Genomic DNA, 19,169 nt, shown 5'->3' with positions numbered 1-19,169 from the left:
TAATACTTGCTTATAGTCAATGGGTTGTATCCTTCAGATTGAGGTACAGTGCATTCGGAAAGAATTCAGACCCCTTGACTTTTTCCACATTTTGTTAGTCTTATTCCAAAATTGACTAAATGTTTTTCCTCAAATCTACACACAATTCTATAAAAAAATAAACACCTTATTTACATAAGTAGTCAGACCCTTTGCTATGACTCAATTGAGCTCAGGTGCATCCTGTTTCCATTGATCATCCTTGATTGGAGCCCACCTGTGGTAAATTCAATTGATTGGACATGATTTGGAAAAGCACAGACCTTTCTATATAGGGTCCCACAGTTAACAGTGCATGTCAGAGTAAAAATCAAGTCCTGAGGTCGAGGAATTGTCCGTAGAGCTTAGAGACATGATTGTATCGAGGCACAGATCTTGGGAAGGGTACCAAAAAATGTCTGCAGCATTAAAAGGTCCCTAAGAACTCAGTGGCCTCCATTCTTAAGAGGAAAAAGTTTGGAACCACCTAGACTCTTCCTAGAGCTGGCCGCCCAGCCAAACTGAGCAATCGGGAGAGAGGTGACCAGGAACCCGATGGTCACTCTGACAGAGCTCTAGAGTTTGTCTGTGGAGATAAGAGAACCTTCCAGAAGGATAACGATCTCCCCAGCACTCCACCAATCAGGACTTTATGGTAGAGTGGCAAGACGGAAGCCACTCCTCAGTCAAAGGCACATGACAGCCCACATGCAGTTTGCAAATGTTACATAAAGACCCTGACCTTGAGACAAAAGATTCTCTGGTCTGATTAAACAAGATTGAACTCTTTGGCCTGAATGCCAAACGTCACGTCTGGAGGAAACCTTGCACCGTGCTGTGGGGATGTTTTTCAGCGGTAGGTACTGGCATTCTAGTCAGGATCGAGGGAAGGATGAACGGAGCAAAGTACAGAGAGATCCTTGATAATCTGCCCCAGAATGCTCAGAACCTCAGACTGGGGCGAAGGTTCACCTTTCAACAGGACAATGACCCTAAGCACACAACCAAGAAAACACAGGAGAGGCTTCGGGACAAGTCTCTGAATGTTCTTGAGTGGCCCAGCCAGTGCCTGGACTTGAACCTGATCTAACATCTCTGGAGAGACCTGAAAATAGCTATGCAGAAATTATGGGGTATTGTGTGTAGATCAGCGAAAACGTTCAATCTCATCCATTTTAGAATACGGCTGTATCGTAACAAAATGTAGAAAAAGTAATGGGGTCTGAATAGTTTCCGAATGCACTGTGTCATACAATAGCACACTATTGTTGACTGTTCCTGGCCTGCATCAGATTCCCGAGAGAAAAGGATGAGACTGACAAAGCAGATCATAATTGTGCATTCTGTCAATGCTAAATTACAAGGGACAGTCTCCAGCACATTGAACACTTTAAACTTTGATATTTGTTCTTATTTTTGAGTACACCACATCTGTTTGCTGTCTGTTCCCCAGGGCCAATGCTGTGTAATCTATTGCATTAGCTCACATTAGTGCATATCGCCCATGGGTAATCATAAACGCAAAATGAGCATTTCACTTAGCATCACCCTCAGATCCCCAACACTGTGGAGAACTTGGTGCAGATGCGTGGCAATGCAGAGAGGGAGAGGACGGAAGAAGACTTCATCTGATGACACTTCCTGTTGCGCCGAATCCTCCAACTCCACACTAATGCTCTTGTAAAGATGCTCTGCTTTTCGAAACTTGCTCAAGAGTTTTATGTAAAGGATTCACCACAACAAGCAAATATATAGGACTATTACTCTCATTTTTCCCAGTGTTTTTTGTTGTTGTTGCGGCCCATACCTTTTTCCCCACATAGTTCCGAGTTCCAGGAGCTTGCTAAGTTTTATTTGTTTTGAAAAAGTATTTTCATTTCAGTGCGTGATTTCAACATTCACACTTCTAGCAAAAATATCCCATCAGATCACCTTCTGTGAGCTTGTGTAGGTTGTCAACAGTTAAACATTAAGAACACCTGCTCTTACCATGACAGACTGACCAGGTGAATCAAGGTGAAAGCTATGATCAATTATTGATGTCACTTGTTAAATCCACTCCAATGAAGAGGAGCAGTCAGGTTAAAGAAGGATTTGTGGCTGGGCCACTCAAGAACATTCAGAGACTTGTCCCCGAAGCCACTCCTGCGTTGTCTTGGCTGTGTGATTAGGGTTTTTGTCCTATTGGAAGGTGAACCTTCACCCCAGTCTGAGGGCCTGAGTGCACTGGAGCAGGTTTTCATCAAGGATCTCTCCGTACTTTTCTCTGTTCATCTTTCCCTTGATCCTGACTCCCACAGCATGATACTGCCACCACCATGCTTCACTGTAGGGATGGTGCCAGGTTTCCTCCAGATGTGACGCTTGGCATTCAGGCCAAAGAGTTCAATCTTGGTTTCATTAGACTAGAGAATCTTCTTTATCATGTTCTGAGAGTCCTTTAGGTGCCTTTTAGCATACTCCAAGCGTCCTCTCGTGCCTTTTACTGATGAGTGGCTTCTGTCTTGCCACTCTACCATAAAGGCCTGATTGGTGGAGTGCAGCAGAGATGGTTGTCTTTCTGGAAGGTTCTACCATCTTCACAGAGGAACTCTGGAGCTCTGTCAGAGTGACCATCGGGTTCTTGGTCACCTCTCTGACCAAGGCCCTGCTCAGTTTGGTCATGCGGCCAGCTCTAGGAATAGTCTTGGTGGTTCCAAACTTCTTCCATTTAAGAATGATGAAGGCCACTGTGTTCTTGGGGGCCTTCAATGCTGCAGACATTTTTTAGTACCCTTCCCCAGATCTGTGCCTCAACACAATCCTGTCTCGGCGCTCTACGGACAGTTCCTTCGACCTCATGGCTTGGTTTTTCGTCTAACATGCGCTGTCATCTGTGGGGGACCTTATATAGACAGGTGTGTGACTTTCCAAATCATGTCCAATCAATGGAGTCAATGCAGTCAAGATGTAGAAACATCTCAAGGATCAACAATGGAAACAGGATGCAGGATGCACCTGAAAGTCATAGACTGTTCTCTCTACTACTGCATGGCAAGCGGTACCGGAGTGCCAAGTCTAGGACAAAAAGGCTTCTCAACAGATTTTACCCCCAAGCCATAAGACTCCTGAACAGGGAATCAAATGGCTACCCAGACTATTTGCATTGTGTGCCCCCCTCCCCAACGCCTCTTTTTACGCTGCTGCTAATCTCTGTTTATCATATAGGCATAGTCACTTTAACTATACATTCATGTACATACTACCTCAATTGGGCCGACCAACCAGTGCTCCCCCACATTGGCTAACCTGCCTATCGGCATTGTGTCCCGCCACCCGCCACCCGCCACCCACCAACCCCTCTTTTACACTACTGCTACTCTCTGTTCATCATATATGCATAGTCATTTTAACCATATCTACATGTACATACTACCTCAATCAGCCTGACTAACCGGTGTCTGTATGTAGCCTCGCTACTTCTATAGCCTCACTGCTGTACAGTATATAGCCTGTCTTTTTACTGTTGTTTTATTTCTTTACCTACCTATTGTTCACCTAATACCTTTTTTGCACTATTGGTTAGAGCCTGTAGGTAAGCATTTTACTGGACACCTGTTGTATTCAAACTTTGATTTGATTTGAATTTCTAGTCTCATAGCAAAGGGTCTGAATACTTTTGTAAATAAGGTATTTCTTTATTCAAATTTGTAATACATTTGCAAAAATGTCAACCTGTTTTCACTTTGTCATTATGGGGTATTGTGTGTAGATTGATGAGGAAAATAAATAATTTATTCAATTTTAAAATAAAGCTGTAGTGTAACAAAATGTGGAGAAGGTCAAGGGGTCTGAGTACTTTCCGAATGCACTGGATACAGTATATGGATATATTTTAAAATAAATATTTGACCTTTATTTAACTAGGCAAGTCAATTAAGAACAAATTCTTATTTACAATCACAGCCTACCAAGAGTCAAAAGGCCTCCTGTGGGAACGGGGGCTGGGATAAAACAAAACAAATAGTAAGACAAACCACACATCATGACAAGAGAGACACCACAACACCACATAAAGAGAGACCTAAGACAACACAACATGATTCAGTTTAGATATTGCACCCCTTTCTCTAATCTAACAGGGTCTGATAACTGAGACTGAAGGCTACAGTTCCCCTGAGATTATTAGACCAATATCCACTGGGGCTCAGTTATATTCACAGGATCCCTTTCTTTTGCTGATAAAGGGATCTGGTGCATAGCTAACTACAGTTGAAGTCGGAAGTTTACATACACCTTAGCCAAATACATTTAAACTCAGTTTTTCACAATTCCTGACATTTAATCCTAGTAAAAATTCTCAGTTTAAGGTCAGTTAGGATCACCACTTTATTTTAAGAATGTGAAATTTCAGAATAATAGTACAGAGAATGGTTTATTTCAGCTTGTATTTCTTTCATCACATTCCCAATGGGTCAGAAGTTTACATACACTCAATTAGTATTTGGTAGCATTGCCTTTAAATTGTTTAACTTGGGTCAAACATTTTGTGTAGCCTTCCACAAGCTTCCCACAATTAGTTGGTCCATTCCTCCTGACAGAGCTGGTGTAACGGAGTCAGGTTTGTAGGCCTCCTTGCGCTCAAAACGCTTTTTCAGTTCTGCCCACAAATGTTCTATTAGATTGAGGTCAGGGCTTTGTGATGGCCACTCCAATACATTGACTTTGTTGTCCTTAAGCCATTTTGCCACAACTTTGGAAGTATGCTTGGGGTCAATGTCCATTTGGAAGACCCATTTGCGACCAAGCTTTAACTTCCTGACTGATGTCTTGAGATGTTGCTTCAATATATCCACATAATTTTCCTTCCTCGTGATGCCATCTATTTTGTGAAGTGCACCAGTCCCTCCTGCAGCAAAGAACCCCCACAACATGATCCTTCCACCCCCGTGCTTCACGGTTGGGATGTTGTTATTCGGCTTGCAAGCCTCCCCCTTTTTCCTCCAAATATAATTATGGTCATTATGGCAAACAGTTATATTTTTGTTTCTTCAGACCAGAGGACATTTCTCCAAAAAGTACGATCTTTGTCCCTATGTGCAGTTGCAAATCGTAGTCTGACTTTTTTATGGCGGTTTTGGAGCAGTGGCTTCCTCCTTGCTGTCGATATAGGACTTGTTTTACTGTGGATATAGATACTTTTGTACCTGTTTCCTCCATCATCTTCACAAGGTCCTTTGCTGTTGTTCTGGGATTGATTTGCACTTTTTGCACCAAAGTACGTTCGTCTCTAGGAGACAGAACGCGTCTCCTTCCTGAGCGGTATTATGGCTACGTGGTGCCATGGTGTTTATACTTGCGTACTATTGTTTGTACAGTATGAACGTGGTACCTTCAGATGTTTGGAAATTGCTCCTAAGGATAAACCAGACTTGTGGAGGTCCACATTTTTTTCTGAGGTCTTGGCTGATTTATTTAGATTTTCCCATGATGTCAAGCAAAGAGGAACTGAGTTTGAAGGTAGGCCTTGAAATACATCCACAGGTACACCTCCAATAGACTCAAATGATGTCAATTAGCCTATCAGAAGCTTCTAAAGCCATGACATCATTTTCTGGAATTTTCGAGGCTGTTTAAAGGGAACCTACTGGAATTGTGATACAGTGAATTATAAGTGAAATAATCTGTCAGTAAACAATTGTTGGAAAAATGACTTGTGTCATGCACAAAGTAAATGTCCTAACTGACTTGCCAAAACTATAGTTTATTAACAAGAAATTTGTGGAGTGGTTGAAAACTAGTTTGAATGACTCCAACCTAAATGTATGTAAACCTCTGACTTCAACTGTATGAATCACACCACGTAACGGATGTTGTACCTAGTACCTTTATGAAGGTGGTACAGCTACGCATCTCAAAGCTGTATCTGCGTCAAGACGTTGCATTAAACCATTTTGTTCTATAAGCTATTGTTAGAAAGCAGCAAGATTTCATTGACAAGACACATGTGCATTGCTTCAAAATACGTTGAGCCATTGAGTGCTGTTTAATCACATTCATTCCATTTTCATTTTATTATTATATTCATCCATGTAGAAAGCATTAAGAATTCCTTAACAATGAATCAGCTACTGCATGTACTGTAGTAAGCCCATTTTGAAGGTTTTGATGCCTCTTTAATGTCAACTTCTATTCTATCTTTGATGGTGATTTCATCGTGTTTGCTTTCCTGGGAAGGCATTTCAATCAGCAGCTAGTTTAGTGTATATTTCAATACCCAGTGTTCTTTCATGCCTACTGTATGTTGACATTCATCTGTAAAAAGTTAGGGATCACAGCAAAGCTGTGAAACCTATTGTTATTCTTAAAAATAAAATAAAAAAAGGTAAAATAACTCAAGCATAGATTGGTAACTTTTTTCTAATTTGGCACACAGAAACTAGAGCCCATGAGAGGCCAGTAGGAACTTGTTTTTTGGGAGCACAGATTGGCCTATAGATGGCGCTGTTATAAACAGTCTCACTTTAAACCCTCACATCCGCCGCCCATTTGACCTACACTTTGAAGTTGGTGTCTTTCCTCATACTGAACAAATTTTCCTCAAGGGCCCATAAGGTCCGTCTGGTTAGATTTTCTTCCATCTTGGAAATTTGTGAAAACCTAAGAAAAACGTATTCTCATGAACCATAAGTGCCCAACTTTGGTGTTAAAATAACACCAAATTCAGTATGTAGGCCCATGCTATATCTCATTGTACATCAAATTTGGTCTTTCTTTCATCGCAATAATCCCTAAAGTTTGAGAAAATAACATTGATGCATTCAAAGATGGCCACATATTGATGCATTCAAAGATGGCCACATATGAGGGTTAGATGCATATTAGCACATACGCTAACATGCAAAAATATGCAAGAAATACTTCAGAAATCTTCTCATGAACTACAGGAACAAATGACACCAAATTCGGAAACTGGTACATGTAACTTAGTTTGAGAAAATATAAGAGTTATTGACAAATCCCAAATCAGATTTTACGTGTCCATTGAAACTTGTCATCTCTATCATGGTCGTTCCTAAGATGAACCACATTGAATTTGGTATTGATATCTCAAACAGCAAAGAAACTATTAACAATGAAATATTTGCATAATGTAACGCTAATACTCAAAATCTTCTTCTCCTCATGAACCATTTTTGAAACTGTCAGTATATTTTCCCTTTTTTAACAGAATATTATGTTTTTCTACAGGAGAGAGAAATATTGGTTTGTTAAATAACAGAAAAAAGCCATAAATTAATAGATCTGTTTAAAATGACAGATTTTCTTTAAAATAATGGAAAGTAACCATTTCAATTCTATGTAAAATAATAGAAACATTTTAATAAACTGCAGTACTTTTAATGTTATTTAATATTTAAACATTTAGCTAAATGTAATTTACATTTCAGATTTAAATACAAGTTACAATGTATTTTTATAATATTGGCTAGTTCATTTACATCTGAAACCCCATACTTTAATTGAAAATGTTAGTATTTTCGCAAGGCAATTCTATGAAATTGCTGTGTAATACCGTGTATAGTGCCTTAGGAAAGTATTCAGGCCCCATGACTTTTCCCACATTGTTATGTTACAACCTTATTCTAAAAAATTCTCCACACGATGCCCCATAATGACAAAGCAAAAAACAGGTTTTTAGAAACTTTTGCACATTTATTTATTCTAAATAAAAAACAGAAATACCTTATTTACATTAGTATTCAGACCCTTTGCTATGAGACTCGAAGTTGAGCTCAGGTGCATCCTGTTTCCATTGATCATTCTTGAGATGTTTCTACAACTTGATTGGAGTCCAGCTGTGGTAAATTAAATTGATTGGACATGATTTGAAAAGGCACACACCTGTCTATATAGGTTCCCACAGATGACAGAGCATGTCAGAGCAAAAACCAAGCCACAAGTTTGAAGGAATTGTCCGTAGAGCTCCGAGACAGGATTGTATCGGGGCACAGGTCTGAGGAAGGGTACCAAAACATTTATGCAGCATTAAAGGTCCCCATGAACACAGTGGCCTCCATCATTCTTAAATGGAAGTTTGGAACCACCAAGACTCTTCCTAGAGCTAGCCAGCCAGCCAAACTGAGCAATCTGGGTAGAAGGGCCTTGACGAGGGAGGTGACCAAGAACCCGATGGTCACTCTGACAGAGCTCTAGAATTCCTCTGTAGAGATGGGATAACCTTCCAGAAGGACAAACATCTCTGCAGCACTCCACCAATCAGGCTTTATGGTAGAGTGGCCAGACAGAAGCCACTCCTCAGGCACATGACAGGATGCTTGGAGTTTGCCAAAAGGCACCTAAAGGACTCTCAAACCATGAGAAACAAGATTCTCTGATCTGATGAAACCAAGATTGAACTCTTTGGCCTGAATGCCAAGCGTCACGTCTGGAGAAAACCTTGCACCATCCCTATGATGAAGCATGGTGGTGGCAGCATCATGCTGTGGGGATGTTGTTCAGCAGCAGCAACTGGGAAACTAATCAGAATCGACTGAAAGATGAATGGAGAAAAGTACAGAGATCCTTGATGAAAACCTGCTCCAGAGCACTCAGTACTTCAGACTGGGGCAAAGGTTCACCTTCCAACAGGACAACAACGCTAAGCACACAGCTAAGAAGATGCAGGAGTGGCTTCGGGACAAGTCTCTGAATGTCCTTGAACCCAATCGAACATCTCTGGAAAGAACTGAAAATAGCTGTGCAGCAACGTTTCCCATTGAACCTGACAGAGCTTGAGAGGATCTGCAGAGAAGAATGGGAGAAACTCCCCAAATACAGGTGTGCCAAGAAGACTCAAGTCTGTAATCGCCGCCAAAGGTGCTTCAACAAAGTACTGAGTAAAGGGTCTGAATATTTATGTAAATGTAACATTTCTGTTTTATATTTTTTATAAATTATCAAAAAGTTTTTAAAAAATGCTTTTGCTTTGTTATTATGGGGTATTGTGTGAAGATTGATGGGGGAAAAACTATTTAATGCATTTTAGAATAAAGCTGTAGTGTAACCTAGTGTGGAAAAAGTCAATGGGTCTGAATACTTTCCGAATGCACAGTACATAGATTTACCTCAACGTGGCTATTTTGAATGTATTTTTACAAAATTGGAAAGTTGATTTACTGCTTAAAACACCTACTTTAAACAGAAATGAATGTATTTTGATGGTGTATTTCTATAGAAATCCTTTTGAAAACAGTAAATATACAGTCATTTAACCCTAAAATTGTCTGTTTAAAATGTATTTCTACAATACACAATGTAAGTTTACATACACTTAGGTTGGAATCATTAAAAGTGGTTTTTCAACCACTCCACAAATTTCTTGTTAACAAACTATAGTTTTGGCAAGTTGGTTAGGACATCTAACTTTGTGCATGACACAAGTAATTCTTCCAACAATTGTTTACAGACAGATTATTTCACTTATAATTTACTGTATCACAATTCTAGTGGGTCAGAGGTTTACATACACTAAGTTGACTGTGCCTTAAACAGCTTGGAAAATTCCAGAAAATTATGTCATGGCTTTAGAAGCTTCTGATAGGCTAATTGACATAATTTGAGTCAATTGGAGGTGTACCTGTGGGTGTATTTCAAGGGCTACCTTCAAACTCAGTGCCCCTTTGCTTGACATCATGGGAAAATATAAATAAGTCAGCCAAGACCAAAATTGTAGACCTCCACAAGTCTGGTTCATCCTTGGGAGCGGAGCAATTTCCAAACGCCTGATGGTACCACGTTCATCTGAGATGTCATACCCCTCAGGAAGGAGACGCGTTCTGTCTCCTAGAGATGAACGTACTTTGGTGCGAAAAGTGCAAATCAATCCCAGAACAACAGCAAAGGACCTTGTGAAGATGCTGGAGGAAACAGGTACAAAAGTATCTATAGTCACAGTAAAACGTGTCCTATATCGATATAATCTGAAAGGCCGCTCAGCAAACAAGAAGCCACTGCTCCAAAACCGCCATAAACAAACCAGACTACGGTATACTTTTTGGAGAAATGTCCTCTGGTCTGATGAAACAAAAATAGAACTGTTTGGCCATAATGACCATTGTTATGTTTGGAGGAAAAAGGGAGAGGCTTGCAAGCCAAAGAACAACATCCCAACTGTGAAGCACGGCATCGTGTTGTGGGGGTGCTTTGCTGCAAGAGGGCCTGGTGCACTTCACAAAATAGATGGCATCATGAGGTAGGAAAATCATGTGGCTATATTGAAGCAACATCTCAAGACATCAGTCAAGAAGTTAAAGCTTGGTCACAAATGGGTCTTCCAAATGGACAATGACCTCAAGCATACTTCCAAAGTTGTGGCAAAATGGCTTAAGGACAACAAAGTCAAGGTTTTGGGGTGGCTATCACAAAGCCCTGGCCTCAAACCTATAGAAAATGTGTGGACAGAACTGAAAAAGTTTGTGCCAGCAAGGAGGCCTACAAACCTGACTCAGTTACACCAGCTCAGTCAGGAGGAATGGGCCCAAATTCACCCAACTTATTGTGGGAAGCTTATGGAAGGCTACCCAAAACGTTTGACCCAATTGAAAGGCAACGCTATCAAATACTAATTGAGTGTATGTAAACTTCTGACCCACTGGGAATGTGATGAAAGAAATAAAAGCTGAAATAAATCATTCTCTGTACTATTATTCTGATATTTCACATTCTTAAAATAAAGTGGTGATCCTAACTGACCTAAAACAGGGAATTTGTACTAGGATTAAATGTCAGGAATTGTGAAAAACTGAGTTTAAATGTATTTGGCTAAGGTGTATGTAAACTTCCGACTTCAACTGTATGTTTCAGTTCATTTAAATCTTCAAACATCTACTTTAATCAGGCATTAATGTATTTGGATAGTGTATTTCTCTAGATTACTGTTGAAAACTGTAAATATCCAGTAGTTGATACATTTTGTTTACAGTGGACTTAATGTCTTTTGTCTCTGAATTACACATAAAAGGACATTTACATAATGCCCCCCCCAAAAAAGCTAATTTCCATTATTTGTTATCATTAACATAAATCATTATGTAACAGGACGTTTTTAAATAAGAGGTGATTACTGTAATTTACGAGAATTTGTTCATTTTCCAGATAAATTAAATTACTGTAAAATTATACAGTTAATCTTCTGTAAAATGACATACTTTTTGTTACAGTGTACGTCAAATTCACTCCAGATTTTGTATTTAGACAAAGGAAGATCAAGGAAGATATTTCTTACATTATAGAGTGCTTCCGTTGTTATCCAAAGCATATGGTGTCCTGTCTAACATACTGTTAACCCCGTTCGTTGCTGGTCGCAGCTATATTTTTACATGGAGTTTGGTTTGATTCAGTTTTGGAAGGAAAATAGTCTTGGTGGAGGAAACTACTCTCTCAGTTTCATACTATATAGGTCAAATTTTTCTGAAACAAAGTAGAATGATAAAGAGAAATACAGTAAAGCTGAGGGCACTCCCTTAGTGCATTATACATTACTGTAGTAGTATTATCAGTCTCTTTGTCCTACAGTACCATAGTTTTCTCCTTATATCTTACTCAAAAAGTAAACCCCATATTAGTTCTGTAAGTGCTGTTTTCTCTTTAATTCCACTACTGTCGTCACTCATAATTGTCCCCTCCAGATTGTCAACTTACATGAATTAACAATTGGGCCAACAGAGCAGACACATGGTCAATTGTTGAATATGAGGCAGAAAAATCTGCTGCTGTCTGTGATTGCTCATCATCGTCACCCCGTCCCTCAGAGGAAGAGGAACAATGTAATGGTTCCCACAAAAACAGCCCCTGGCCCCAGGAAAGGGATTTGGGTGTCTGGAGAGAACAGGGGCCATATGGAGCGGGCGGAGATAGCAAGGCACACGTACAGAATAATGGATGATATGTCATGTTTCATGTTGCAGAGAAGCCGTCAAGAGACCCAGTTTGGGGAAATCAAAACACGCACGTTACGGCAAAAGCGACTGTTGGAGCATGAAAAAATGTGCTTATTTTTTTTCCATTATATGATCTTTGTTGAACCATGCAGTGAACTTTGCAGGGTTTTTAGGAGAGGACCATTTGATTTTCATTTCTTCGGTGGTTTGGTTTCTTTGATTTACTTTCTTGAAGTAATTGGGTAAAAACGAGGATGTGTTTTCAATCAATTGCACTCCACACTGCCCTCACCCACCCAAATAAGAGGAATACCTATGTGAAAATGCTGTTCATTGACTACAGCTCAGCAATCAACACCAATTTCCCCTCCAAGCACTTCACCAAGCTTAGGACTCTGGGACTAAACACCTCCCTCTGCAACTGGATCCTGGACTTCCTGATGGGCCGACCTCATGTGGTAAGGGTAGGCAACATCACCTCCGCCACGCTGACCCTCAACACGGGGGCCCCACAGGGGTGTGTGCTTAGTCCCATCCTGTACTCCCTGTTCACCCATGACTGTGTGACCACAGATGACTTCAACACCATCATCAGTTTGCAACAATGCGACACCCTACAGGGAGGAGGTCAGTGACCTGGCTGTGTGGTGCCGGGACAATAATCTCTCCCTCAACGTCAGTAAGACAAAGTAGCTGATCGTGGACTACAGGAAACAGGGGAAAACACACCCTCGTCAACATCAACAGCGAGTGCTTCAACTTCCTCAGTGTCCAAATCACTAAGGACTTAAAAGGGTACACATACGCGCGCAAGGTGCAATAGCATCACGTCCCCCTCAGGAGGTTGAAAATGTTTGGAGTGGGTCCTCAAATCCTCAAAAAATTAAATAGCTGCACCATTGAGGGCATCTTGACTGGCTGTATCACTGCTTGGTATGACAACAGCACCGCCCACGATCGCATAGCGCTACAGAGGGTGCTGCGGACAGCCCAGTACATCACTGAGGCCTAGCTCCCTGCCGTCCAGGACCTCCGTATCAGACGCCGTGAAAGGAAGGCCCAGAAAATCTTTAAAGGCTCCAACCACCCAAGCAATAGACTGTTCTCTATGCTTCTGCACGGCAAGCGACACCAACAGGCTCCTGAACAGCTTCTATCCCCAAGCCGTAAGACCACTAAATAGGTTTTAAAAAATGGCTACACGGCCTATGAGTTGACCCTTGTATTTAGTATTTTTTTTGCACCATCTCTATGCACGGTCACAGGACTCTAAATACTCACGCACACTGAAATTCCAACACACACACACTCAATTTGCTCCCACTCACATAACATGCACACACACATTTATTCTGACTCTACTCACACACACACACACACACACACACACACACACACACACACACACACACACACACACACACACACACACACACACACACACACACACACACACACACACACACACACACACACACACACACGATCATAATGTATGCTGCTGCTACTCTGTTTATCATATATCCTGATGCCTAGTCACCTTACCCCTATACATGTCTACCTCTCTCACTCAAGTATCCCTGCACATTGTAGATATGGTATTGGAACCGACCCTGTATATAGCTTACTTACTTTCTCATGTTCTTCTTATTTCTTATTTGTATTTATTGTTTGTTTTTGTTCTACCTTATGTCATTTTTAGTATTACATTGTCATTGGTTACTGCATTGTTCGGTTTAGAGCAGGGTTGAAATTATTGTGTTTTATTCCAAAATGATATCTGTTTGTGCTTCTTGCGGTTCATTTGCAGTCTACCAATTATTTGAAATTATTTTCCGGCCACCCGACCGTTCGCTCAAGAAGAAAACGGCCCGCGGCTGAATCGGCTTGATGATCCCTGGGTTAGAGCTTGCACGAACAGCATTATGCTGTACTTGTACATGTGACATTAAAACATGAAACTTGAAACTTAAATTACCTGAGAGCAAGACACAGACAATGTGTATCTTGCACTTATAGTATAGCCTTCTATTTTGATTCACTGTATATATACAATTTAACCCCGTATCTACAGGAAGGCTGTATACTCTACAGTATATAACAAAACAGGATAGACAAAGAGTAGAATCTTAGCTTTTTGGGATATAATAATTTCTCTCTCTGTTCCAAGCCTTTCTTTTTGCCAGGGGGGCACTGACTGTCAACTTAGTTCCCCCCACCCACCACTCTTTTCCTTATGTGTTCTACCTGCATGTGAAATAAGCCATGCACCTCACCTCTGTTTTTCTCTCTCCCTGCCTGTGTCAGAACTACACTTAAGTGCTGTTTCCGATACCCATGAGTAAGCCCCATAAAAGCCGCCCCATAGCCGCGGCGTTATTGTTTCTTGCGGATGATTGATTGATGGATGAGGGCTGACACTTCAATGAAGCCATTTCCACCGGCATCTCTATCCGATGATGTGCAGCGTATATTTTCCATCCACGCCTCATTGCTCGCCTGTGTCATTCCTGGAACTTCATTTACACTCTGTTCCCTGAAGGACCTTTTTTAGTCCATCTCCCTTTTTCTTTTCTCTCTCTCTTTCCACCCCCCTCTTCTCTCTCTCTCTCTCTCTCTCTCTCTCTCTCTGAATCCTCTTTCTTTTAATCTGTTAAGTTTTTTCCCCCTCAGTGCTATAAAATAATGCTATTTCTTGTTGGCTCCGAAGGGGCCGGGGGTAATTTGCAGAGCCGTGATAAAGTAAAATGCATGGAGTGGTTATTTACAGGAAGTGTACTGCTGACAGGGGCCCACTGTTGTGCCTTTTTTTCATTTGTCATCAGATGCCAGATCCAGGGCTGGTCCAAGCCTATGACAGAGCTATGATATCCAAACCCTACCAGACATTTATTTCTTTGCACTTTTACCCCTTTTTCGTGATATCCAATAGGTAGTTACAGTCTTGTCCTGTCGCTGTAACTCCTCTACGGACTCGGGAGAGGTGAAAGTCAAGAGCCACGTGAAACACAACCCTGCCAAGCCGCACTGCTTCTTGACACACTGCTTGCTTAACCCGGAAGCCAGCCGCACTGTCCAACTAGCGACCGAAATCCCGGCCGGCCAAACCCTCTCCTAACCCAGGCCAATTGTGCGCCGCCTCATGGGTCTCCCGGTCATGGCCTGGCTGTGACACAGCCTGGAATCGAACCCAGGGCTGTAGTGATGCCTCAAGCACTGTGGTGCAGTGCCTTAGACCTCTGCGCCGCTCAGGAGAATAGAACCAAGTGTGTTCTGTATGTCGACCATGTATGTATGTCGACCATTATCTCTCATGTTTTGAGCCGAAAAAAAGTATTTCTATACTGCAGAATTCAATGCATTGACATAATTATGCTTAATACATTTCATATCCATTCAATGATACTGTGATTGAGGTGGCTTTTCTGAGACAATTGCCTGTTTTTTGCTCATATGGAGAGCAGATGGCTAGGAAGCGTCAGTGCGGCAGGCTTTCTGGGATGGCAGCCATTAGATTCCCCCTCAGGTGCCATTGGAGTCCCTTTAGAAGGGGATGGTGATTGGTAGGACATGGCACTTCTTAAAGAACTGCTATCCCACGATAACAGAGCGAAGTTGAGACTCAGATCTCTCTCTTTAAAATGTATGTCAAACCAAAACCAATTATTGCAAAGTTAAACAACCCATTCAACTCTATCCACAAGGACTACTTTTAACAATTTCCACTCACTTGAAGAACAAAGGCTCACTCTGTTACCTTGGAATTGCCCTGATCTGCCTGAATTTACCACCTCATAGCATTCACCAACAGGACACATGCACGACTATACAATGTGTGGCCTAAACACATGGACATTAGATCTAGCACTGACAGTGTTGTACATGAGCTGCTTTTAGCTCCGCATTGGTGTTTCCTGATGTGGCTGTATCCCTCTATAAACAGGTATACACCGTATTTTATTTTCAAACTTCAGGATTTTTTTTCAAGATATGTAAAAGTAATAGATGCTGCCTAGTGTCTCAGCACCTTAGGATGGATAGGGGTTGGTACATGGTCCTTGGTCAGAACGGGAAAAGTGCAATGGAACCACATTATTGTTCCCATGATGCATTCATCATCGTAGTAGCACTGCATGTGGCCTCAATGAACTTGACCTTGCCTGTCATGGGACATTTCAGTGCAGCGGAAAAATATGATTGTTTCCCTTTAATAATATTAGGGAACCTGTGTGTTTACCATTGCTATGAAGGCAGAGGTATTTCCTCTTTACAAAACAGGCAGGGCCTCCTGCATTCCTGATGCCCCCCCCCCCCCCCCCCCCCCCCCGACCTTCCATTTGTTTGACAGGGCTCCAGTCCACAAGGTAAGGGAATAGTGGTCCCCTCCTATATTTATACATTAGACTGGTTTCCACTCTGAGAAGGCAGCAGAAAAGGAGAAGTGATTGGCCCCCAGAGTGTATTTCCCCTGTGTCCGCATTGCCGTGTCATTCTTTATCAATAATCACCTCGGAGGGGAGAGCTGGTCTTGTTTGTGTGAGATTGACCTCTCCGGTGATGGGGCTACACGGACGGACGGACGGACGGGGGTCATATGTAACATGAGGTCCTCTATATATCGAGGTCCTGCTGCATAATGGCTCTGGATGTGGCGGTGAGAGGCGAAAGGAGAGAGAGAGAGAGAGAGAGAGAGAGAGGGAGGGAGAGAGAGAGAGAGAGAGAGGGAGAGAGAGAGAGAAAGAGGGTTTGAGTGCAGTCAGGAAGGAAGGGATGGAGGGGAAAATGGCACCTTAACTGTCCATCCTGGGATGTGAGAAGAGGAAAGAGTGTAACCACATAAGAGCCCTCCCAGCCCTGTCACCACTCCAGCGGCCTCATCTCAAATCTGTCACTTCCAGTGCATGCTAGAAAAGGCAGGGAAAAAAACGTGTCGTTATTTCTAGAAGTGGGATGTGTTGTTGAGCTCTTAAACATGCTATGCTTTAGAACAATGAAGTATATACTATGTATCGTACAGTATACATTCATCTCACCGTGGGTCGAAGGTTGAATTACCGTATTTGTGAATGTGGAGCTAAATAAGTTATTGTGCAATTTGCAATTGAGGTTCTATCAGTGATTTTGTTTTCTTGTCTTCTTCTGTGGTCTGAGTGTACCACAGGTATTCACAACCGCATGGTTAAGGTGGATAGACCTGTAGTAGGAAAAAAACCTCAAACAGAAAGATAGCCAGTTACACCTATTTCACTAAGCAATACCCTCCCTCCTCTAATGCGAGATGACACTGAATACTACACACAGAGAAACAAGTAACCTCAAATTGGGTTATGTTTCCTACCTGCCCGTAATCCAGTTGGTAAGCACTATACATGTAAATTTCTCGGGCGCAGAGAAATCAGATTATTGTGGTCTGAACTTGGAATTTCAGGGTCTAAATGGGCTTCTATGTTCCTTCAGGTCTCCTGGTCTACATCGGATGAACAAGACAGGGAAATAAACTATTCGACTTTGCTCTGGATAATACTGATAATAGACACTACACAATAGCACGCATTATCAAGGTAAAATAAGTAGTACACGGTGATGTTGAGAATTTGAGGACATGATATTGGATAGGGCAAGCGACCGCGTTGCCTTGGGTACAGACTAACGACAGGTGTCTGCATTGTGAAATCCTGGTTTGCGGACTACCCTACGGTTAAAGATAAAGAGTGAAGACTTAAAGAAACGTATGTGGGAAACAAGAGGGTGGATGGCTATGTAATGTGTTATATCCACACGGAAGGGCTCATTTAAAAATCTCAGTCATATATCTGGAAAACATATTATTTGCTGGTGTAATAGCACCCTATAGCTGGGATATGAGAGCACATTTGGCTTCAAAACATTGGACTTCACAGTCCACATAGCCCTCATTTATGACTAGCATGTAACATCCCCCACGTGTACAGATCAGCATTTTCTTGCTTTGCAAATGGCCGAAGTCTCAGCCTCATCCTCTCTGTTCTTCAATTTCTTGACGTGACACATGAATCCCCGGTGGCCCTGGAAATCAGACAATCCAGGTGCAACACTAATATCCTCTCAGTATCCAAACATTTCCTTTAAAAGTAACTGGTACACGGGGGGCCTATAAATTACTAGCCGAACGCTAGCTCAAGACGTCTGCTGGCCTCCAATAAGGACCGTTTGTACCCTGAGCAATACACTTTCACATTGCAGCTTGAAAAATGTCTGCCCTTTTTCATTGTCAAGTGTTACAAATTGATGAAATGAGTTCATCGATGTTCCCTAGTCATTATCTCCCCAGCGGCACTTTGTTTTACAGACACTGGGGGGAAAGGGACAGTGCAGATTAGGGGGCCAGGCACAGTTTATCAAACACAATCTAATATCATCCATAAAAGAAGGGGGGAGAATCTGGAAATCAATACTTCATTACTAAATTGTTAGTGGGGGATGAAGAGTAATTGTGCGAGTTCAGAGATGTGTCTCGGCAACCGGGGCACGGGAAGTTCAATGTCACCCAGGAAGTGATAAGTAAAGGCACTGATGGGAAGAAACATTTCTGTAATGGGTGTGTGTGTGTGTGTGTGTGGAGCGGGGGATGAGGGGTGTGCAGGGGACTGAGCACCATCCGCACTGAGCAGACAAAAGACCCTGGTCTAAGCGTCTGCCATTGATTGGACCAGGGATGGGTAACTTTGATGGGGGTGGGGGACACAAAAACTGGGGATTTATCATGAGGGGCTGCAGTGGCTCGCGGGTCTACGTAAATGTTTTGTCTTAGAGTTCATTTCCTGCAATTCTACACATTTTGCTATGGGGCGTAGAGAATACGTTCCAGTTTTAAAGCAAGTTTGCTGGAATTATACGCTTTTTGCCATGGGCGGAGAGAAGATTTAGCAATTTTATAAATACTTTCATGCAATAATTCAGATAATTTCCTGCAATTTTGCAAGAGATAAATGTGTGTTGTTTTTAATCTGATATCTGAGTGAGAGTGACTAACAAAATCAATGGGGGCTCCCTGGACAGTAATTTAAACATGATGACTACATGTTAAGATTGCTACGCCACTAGACTAATTCAGCAATCGAAAATGTTTTTTGCTGACATGGACTAATTGAGTGACTGTCAGTGACTGACATAACAAGTGAAACTCTTGATGCACAACATCATTTCAAAATTGCACCTTGTGTATTCTACAATTCTAATTCTCAACAGTAA

Source organism: Oncorhynchus kisutch, linkage group LG24 (genome assembly GCF_002021735.2).
Source record: "Oncorhynchus kisutch isolate 150728-3 linkage group LG24, Okis_V2, whole genome shotgun sequence".
NCBI lineage: Eukaryota > Metazoa > Chordata > Actinopteri > Salmoniformes > Salmonidae > Oncorhynchus > Oncorhynchus kisutch.
This window is presented reverse-complemented; position numbering follows the sequence as displayed.